At 36.9% G+C, this 8,472-nt stretch overlaps 1 protein-coding gene across 1 annotated transcript in view; it reads right to left on the minus strand.

Annotated features, from left to right (window-relative positions):
• LOC127508390 (caspase b-like) overlaps positions 1-8,472 on the minus strand; it is a 183,592-nt gene that overhangs the window by 84,014 nt on the left and 91,106 nt on the right. The gene's annotated exons all lie outside the window — the stretch shown is intronic.

Here is an 8,472-nt window from a genome sequence, read left to right on the forward strand (position 1 = left end):
GAGAGAGAGAGAGAGAGAGAGAAAATATGAATTTTGAAAACTTTATTCACAATGATTCTTCAAACAAAAAAAACAATCTTCCAACCTGGAATGGAGCGCATAAACCGCAATTAATCTTCAGTACACTCTCAACTTCGCTATAGAGTACCTTGACCATTTCTATAAACTCTTGACAAAAACCGAAAGCTTTTAAAGTTCTCCATAAATAAGAGTGCTCAACTCAGTCAAAAGCTTTTTCCTGATCCAGAGAAATCAGGCCAAAATCTAAATTTAACAATTTTGAAATTTCTAACAAATCCCGAATCAAGGAAACATTATCAAAAATGGACCTACGAGGAACACAATAGGACTGGTCCGGGTGTATGACCTGATCCAACACTCCAGATAACCTGTTAGCTAGAGCCTTGGAGAGCAGTTTATAATCGCTGCAAAGAAGTGAGACTGGGCGCCAGCTCTTTATATCAAACAGGTCTCCTTTTTTAGGTAAGAGGGTGATTATTGCTCTGCGGCAACTCACCGGCATCATACCTTTAGACAAGCTGTCATTCAGTACCTGCAACAAATCCACTATACAGTTCTGTCCAGAAAGATTTGTAAAAATCAACTGGGAGCCCATCAATCCCAGGAGCCCTCCCAGACTCCATGCCTTGCAGGGCCTTATACAGCTCTTCCAAGCTCAGAGCACCTAAGAGAGCTGCATTACCCTCTTCGGACATCTGCGGTAGGGAGGCAAAAAAAAGCACTTTCTTCTTCAAACCCAGACTTTAAACTCACTTCTGTAAAGATTTTTGTAAAAACTAACCGCTCTCCTTCGAATATCCACAGGATCTAGTAACAACTGCCCATCTTCAGAGCGTAAGGCCTGAATTAACCGCCTCTGCCCACTCTTTTTCTCAAGGCTAAAGAAAAATTTAGATGGTGCATCCATCTGGACTATACTTTGAAATCTCGACAGGACCAGTGCCCCCTGTGTTTTATAGCCTAGTAGATCACCTAGCCAAGCCTTTTTCCTTAAAGAAACTTCTAAGTAATAATTATCACCAGTAGATTCAGCTAGCTGTTGACATTTATTTATTTCATTTTCCAAATTCTCCACAGATCGTTGTAGCTCTCTAGTTACATTGTGAGTGTACTGCTGAGAGAACTGCCTAATCTGGACCTTGCCAAAGTCCCACCACCGTTGTAAAGTTTGAAACTCAGGTTTAGTTTTCCTGTAGTTCTCCCAGAAAAACTTAAAAGACTCCCTAAAAAAATTATCACTAAACAATGAAATGTTAAAATGCCAATAAGCACTTCTAGGTTTAAAAGAACCTAAAACAAAAACACATTGCACCATAGCATGGTCTGAGAAACCTATTGGAGTAATTGAACAACTATTAAAAAAGTTGAGCTGATGTTTAAACCCGTAAAACCTAGTCTAGCAAAAGATATTACATTATCCCTCGTATGAACCCATGTGTATTGTCTTTCACTCCCATTCAACTGCCTCCAGATATCACACAATTCATGCTTTTTAATTATATGAATGAGTCATTTTTGGGAAGGCAAATGAGGTTCAATGTGATTCCTATCAATCATATGTTCAGTACAATTAAAATCACCACCCAAAAATAAAAACTCTTCAGAGGAACAATTTTGTAAAGTAGAGCATAATAAATCTAAAAACAACATTCTTTTAACCTGAAGCAGTTGGAGCATACACACAAATAAATACAAACACATTACTTTCAAAAACAGCTCTCACTTTTAAAAGTCTGCCTTTAACAATTTTGTCAAAATCAAAAGAAATTGGACTAAAACTCTTTGCAAACAAAATAGCAACTCCAGCACTTGTTGAAGTATGATGACTCAAAACTGAGATCCCCTCAAACTCCCTTGCCCAGTCAGCAGCATTTTCTCCATCACTGTGTGTTTCTTGCAACATTATAACATCAAGGTTCTTTTGTTTAATTACTTCATTTAACATGGCTCTTTTCTTCATATCCCTGGCACCATTCACATTCAAAGTAGCCAAACGTACCTCACTAATGGCAAAAATAAACAACAAAACCAACAGCCCACCAACACACAACGGATCAGGAATATCCCTTAATTTTCTATGCATCATTATTCAATTCTTTGCCTAAATTCCTCACAATTTTCTTTAAACGATAAACTTCTTTATTAGTAAAACAGCCTTCTGCCATTAGACTTTTTGTTTTTTCAACAAATTGCTTGATATCAGGAAAATATTCCTGAACACAAACACCTCTCTTATTTGTAGTTGATTTGAGAAACAACTTTATGTCGTCGACATCATAACTTCGACTAGAGAAATCACCCTGAGAGAGCGCTACGCTGGAGTCTGACAATTCACTATCACTTCCTGTGTCATGATCATCACTAACTTGCAAATCAGTTTTTTTGGGAATTTTTACAATTTGAGGTTTATCACTATTTTTCATTTTCTGTGGAACTTTGAACATATTCTGCTCCATCTCTGTATCGACACAATCCACCTCACATACATCCCGCAAAATCGGTAAGACAGAATTCTCTACAGCGTCACGTACCTGCTCTTTTTCGGGGTTCCCAGAAATCTGTACCCCATCCACAGAATCATTAACAGACTTTACAGCATGAGTCGCACTTGAACACCCCCGATCTGACGAGGTTGGACCAGCCTCAGCGACGCCAATGGCCTCCCCCGTGACCGACTCCGCCTCAACCCGACTCACCCCCGGTGACTCTGAAGTCACCAAGTCGGTCTCAATTGTATCACTCGTACTGGGAACAGAAACAGCATTCCTTTCCCCGATAACTTCATTTTCTTCCAATTTATCAGGACACTTTCGAATTAAATGCCCTACTTTCCCACAACCGAAACATTTTGTTTTCGCCGTTGTAACAAAAATTACGTACTCAAACCCATCAACTCTAAAACTGAGTGACAAGTCTAGCTTGGCATCATCCTGTACTATCATATATGCAAAACGCCTAAAAGACACAATGTGTTTTAAAAGAGGAAATTCACTGCTAATCGGAATCTTCTTAATTGGAGATACCAATTTTCCGTAACGCGATAACGCCTGAGTTAATATATCAACACTGAGGAGGAACGTTAGATAAAGTAACTCTCTTTGATGGCAATGAGAGAGGGAGAACAGAAACAAACTCACCGCTAATCACAACTCCATGCTCAACTAGTTCATTAACCTTTTCAATACTGTTAAGAAAAATCACCATGGCATTATTCATTCTAGAGGCGGGTAAAATACCATCGTGCCCCACAACTTCTCCAACAGCCATACAGCATTCCTTAACGCTTGCCGTGGACACCACTTTAATCGCATGGCGTCGCATTAACGAGGCCAAACTCTGCACACTTGGGGCCATCATGCTTCCCTGATAACACAGGCAGCACACGGCCCAACTGCCAACAGAAAGGGGAAAAAACCCAAACAATACCAGAAAAGCACAGCAAGAAAAGAGAGAAAAGAATCACTCACCCACACTCACAACACTCCACTCCGTTCACTTCACTCACTCTCACACCTGAAGTGAGAGAGAAAGAGAGAGAGAGATACAGATACAGATACAGATACACACATCTCAACTGTAAGAATTTTAATTTGAAGTAAAAGTGAGGTTAAACATGCATACCATTTTCCATGTGTCCTTCTTCTTTCCGTTTGTTGACCAATTTGACCACATGTCCACAATGAGAGGGTAGCTAAATTTGGGTTGCTACAGATAAATTTAGACAACATACACTCTAAGAAGAAATGTGAAGAAAAATGACACATATTATGTGTAGCACTCTAGTTTACACTTTTTGTGTCAATATTGCATAAAAATGTGTTAGAAGAATTTAATTGTTTTACACATATTATGTGTAACTTTAAAATTAACACAACCTGTGTATTTGTTCACAGCATCAACACAATCTGTGCAGCCAAGAACACCTATAATTTGTTAATATTACATTTTACAATTTACACATCTTTGTGTTCATTTCAGAGGTGAAGACCAGACCTCCAAAACCAAGACCATTCAAGACCAGAGATGTGATCGAAACCAGACCTTCCAAGACCAAAACAAGACCATTCAATCAAGGTAATTAATTAGTGATGAACACCTGCTGTTAAAATGTTTAAGTCACCATCATAGAGATCAGGGTTTGCTTTAGTTGGGCTCTTGACCCTTGACTTTTTATTATTAGACTTTGTTTGGTTGATTTAAGTGAGTCATAACAGCCAGACAAGCAAAGAGAAATGATGATGATGATGATGATGATGATGATGAGGTGGTGGTGGTGGTGGTGGTGGTGGTGGTGTTGGTGTTGGTTATGTTTTCACATAATCAATATTTGAATCATAAATCTAACTTTGAGCCCAATCTCTGAGTTAGATTTACATTGATTACAGCAACACTGTGATTCTGCAGCAGAAGATCAACTTTTTCAATATAATTCAAAGGATTTCTCAAAAGTTGTTCTGATAAAAATAAATAAAAAAAAAATCTTTCTTTTAGGCACACACAGACATCAAGAATCAGCCTGTGAATCTCAACAAGGGTGACAAGCAACATATTCTGATAAACAGATCAACTCTGAACATTAGAAAACAAGCTACTAAAAAGTCACATAACAAAAGCAAAAAATAAAATAGTGAGAATAAAGGAAATTACTAAGACAATTCAGCTCATAATTTATTCATGCAGCAATGCATGATGGGAGCCATGGGTGAATTTTGATTGGTGACACCCAGAATGCACTGCAACATGCTTTATTATTCTCAACATTGTTGAGATTCATACGATAATTCTTGATGTCTGTGTGCCTAAAAGAAGGATTTTTTTTTTTTTTTTAAATCAGAACAACTTTTGAGAAATCCTTTGGATTGTATTGAAACAGCTGATCTTCTGCTGTAGAATCACAGTGCTGCTGTAATCAATAATGTAAATCTAACTCAGAGATTGGGCTCTGAATGAGTTCAGTGATTCAGATCAAATAACGATCATGTGAAAACATAACCAACACCACCTAATCATCTTTTCTCTTTGCTTGTCTGGCTGTTATAATTAAAATTACAACAGCCCAAACAAAATCTAATATTAAAAAGTCAAGGGCCCGGAGCACAACTAAAGCAAACTCTGATCTCCATAATGGTGAAAAAATGTGATTTTCTTTGGTGATTCTGGACTTGACAAAGAGATCATTGCAAATTTGGTCTTCATGTTCAGAAGTAGCACAGGTGTTTTATTTTGTTGTTGTTTTCCTCTTTCCTTCAATGATTCTGTCTGTTAACAGCAGGTGTTCATCACTAGTGCTTGATTAATGACTTCATTATCTCATTAACTTCCCTCTTGAATGGTCTTGGTCTCGGTCTTGGAGGGTCTGGTCTTGACTACACCTCTGGTTAATCTTCCTGACACATTCACTGTGTAAAAATCATTGACTCAATGAATGTGTCAGAATTAACACAACAAGCGTTGTCCCTAAACTCACCCATTGATGTGTAAGAATTTAACACAGTTTGAGTCAGTTTTAACACATCCTTTCTAAGAGTGTGTCTTTTAATATAAATGAAGGCCGCCACCATTTTTAATTTAAACAATGCTGTAAGAAAAACGTGACACGAATCAAGGCTTAAGTCCATCATTATAATGTTAATCAAGATATTACCCGCCAGTGGAGACGAAAACACAGCATTTCTTCCCGCGCTGGCACAAAAATTAAGGTAACGTTAGTTGCTCCGATGGGATTGCGTGACTGGATGTAAACAGAGTTATTGGCGCCACACATTGGCTAAAACAGGCCACGCACACAACGCACTGATTTGCTCACGTCACAGAAAGGTTCGGAGTGAGGTTAGGCCGTCCTTTTCGTTTTATTCTATGACATGACAAGTTTAACAGTGCGTGTTTTCCATAGTGCATGGGGTTGGGTTCGCTACTTTGCTTGAATACATTCTTTCATTAAAAAAATCTGTAAGGCTAAGTAAAAGTTTCTCTCAAGTAGGCTAGATAGTGTGTGAACGTGACTGTTTTAAGCAACATATTCTGCTGTGGATGCTCAAAATGACAGAATGACAAAAAATCAACACTGGACCTTGATGGTAAGTGTATTTTTTTTTATAGAGGGTTAAGGCAGTGCTGGAAAATAATGGTGGCCACACAAAATATTGACACTTTTGGCCCAATTTGGACATTTTCACTTAGGGGTGTACTCACTTTTGTGACCAGCGGTTAAGACATTAATGGCTGTGTGTGGAGTTTTGAGGGAAAAAAAAAAAAAAAACTAGAGCTACAGGTTTCAGAAACACAAAAAAAAGCTCAGAAAAAAGCATACACTGACTACAACATAATCAGTTTTTTAACATTTCATTGGTCCTCTTGTTTTTGCATGTGTTCATAATTTCTTTGTATGACAGCCTGGCCAAAAATAATTTGAAATAATTTAAAATAATTCTTTTTCTAAAATAATGATTTTATTTCATTATCATACATAAATCAACTGACTCCAAGCACAGCTATGCAATATGCTTACATTGTTTAACACATTTTAAAAAATATTTGAATAAGGTTGAAGATGTAAATTTTCATCAGTTCATCAACTTTCCAACTGACCATCAAACCATGTGGCAAAAGCATGCCACTTTTATGTTGAAAGTGGGCTTCGCTGGAGTTGTTGGAGCCGTTGATGAACTCATGACACATCATCCCTCCAATTGTAAATGAGGAGACATATATCACACACCATCAATACTAATTTGTGATAATTTTGCACAATGCAAAGCTATTTTTAAAAATAAATTTAAATATTAAAACGTTTCAGTGTCTTTTTAAATGATTTTTTTTTTAATAACATCAAATTATTGGTGTTGTGCTGCTGTGACTTCACCCTTGCAGGCTCGCTATTGGCTGATTCAAATGCCATTTTGAGTTGACATCATCGTAACCCTTAGTCCACAACACTTAAAAATCAGTCTTAGACTTTACTAAAAGTTTCTTACTCTAAAAAAAGTCCCACTTTTTACTAAGAATTTTTTGACACAAATCAAAACTTAAGAGCATTTCTGAGAAGTTTTACACATACAGACCCAGATAAGATTAAAAAATAAATAAATAAATAAAAAAATAAAAAAATAAATAAAAGCTTTAATTTAGAGACAGACATCAAGAATCAGCCTGTGAATCTAAACAATGGTGAGAATAATAAAGCATGTTGCAGTGCATTCATCCATGGCTCCCATCATGCATTGCTGCATGAATAAATTATGAGCTGAATTGTCTTAGTAATTTCCTTTATTCTCACTATTTTTTTATTTTTACTGTTTTTATGTGACTTTTTAGTAGCTTGTTTTCTAATGTTCAGAGTTGATCTGTTTCTCAGAATATGTTGTTTGTCACCGTTGTTGAGATTTATACGCTGATTCTTGACAGTTTTCTGCATCCCTCTTCTACCCTGTTTCTTATTTTCAGTTGGAGTCCTGGGGATACAGGGAGAACTCTGGATTTGGGTTAGCTTCTAAGCTTGGAGACCTTGATCCCTTTAGACAGCACACCAAATACACTTATTATTATTTTTTTTTAGTCATTTGTAAGTGTGAACTAGTAAAAACAACTACCACAGGTAATTGGACATTATTTATTTATTAAAGATTTATATTTGTTGTTTTATTGAAGATTCAAAACCATAAATCAAAATATGTATTGCATTTATGAAGAAAGTTCAGCACCTAAGGCTCTAACGCTACTGCTTCAATGGTGTACAGCATCTTTGGGTGGATTGCTGAGGCAGATTGGCAGCAAGCGGCCATTAGGAATGTTTGTGATTTGATCTTAGTGACTTAGGAGTGCTCTTGACTACTCCTAACATTTCACAGATTTAGAAACTAGTTTTAGCACTAAAATGCTTTGTGAAATACTCTTAGAGCAAAAATTTAGGAGTCCTAAAATTAGAACTACAATCCTTTGTATTATTTTTGAAAAAGCTGTAGAATCACAGTTGCTGCTGTGATCAATAATGTAAATCTAACTCAGAGATTGGGCTCCCCTTATAGAAAAAACACATGAACTTCACATGTGCAAAAAAAAAAATTCTAGTGTATGTTTATAAAAGCTACTTAAATGTCCTAATTAAACTAAGGCATAATCTTGGTTTAGGCTAAGCCCTGCCTGTGAAACCGGGCCTAACACTCTTGAGTATGGTCTCACATATACTCCCAGGAGAGTTCATTTAACACTTTTTTGCTGTGTACCTCCTGGTTGAAAAACTGTGCTAATTAGCAAATCTAGGTGACTGGAACAAAATACTCAGGAGGACTTTTACTTTCTGAACCTGGACTTTACACCTCTGTCTGGATCTAATCTCTGTATGAGATGCTTTCCTGTGGAGAAGGAGTGCCAGCATTTTCTCCTCACAATCAGATGGTAAATGACAGCTAAAAGCTATTATTTACCTTCTTAAAAGTTTAACTTTCATTCATA

Source organism: Ctenopharyngodon idella, chromosome 1 (assembly GCF_019924925.1).
Source record: "Ctenopharyngodon idella isolate HZGC_01 chromosome 1, HZGC01, whole genome shotgun sequence".
NCBI lineage: Eukaryota > Metazoa > Chordata > Actinopteri > Cypriniformes > Xenocyprididae > Ctenopharyngodon > Ctenopharyngodon idella.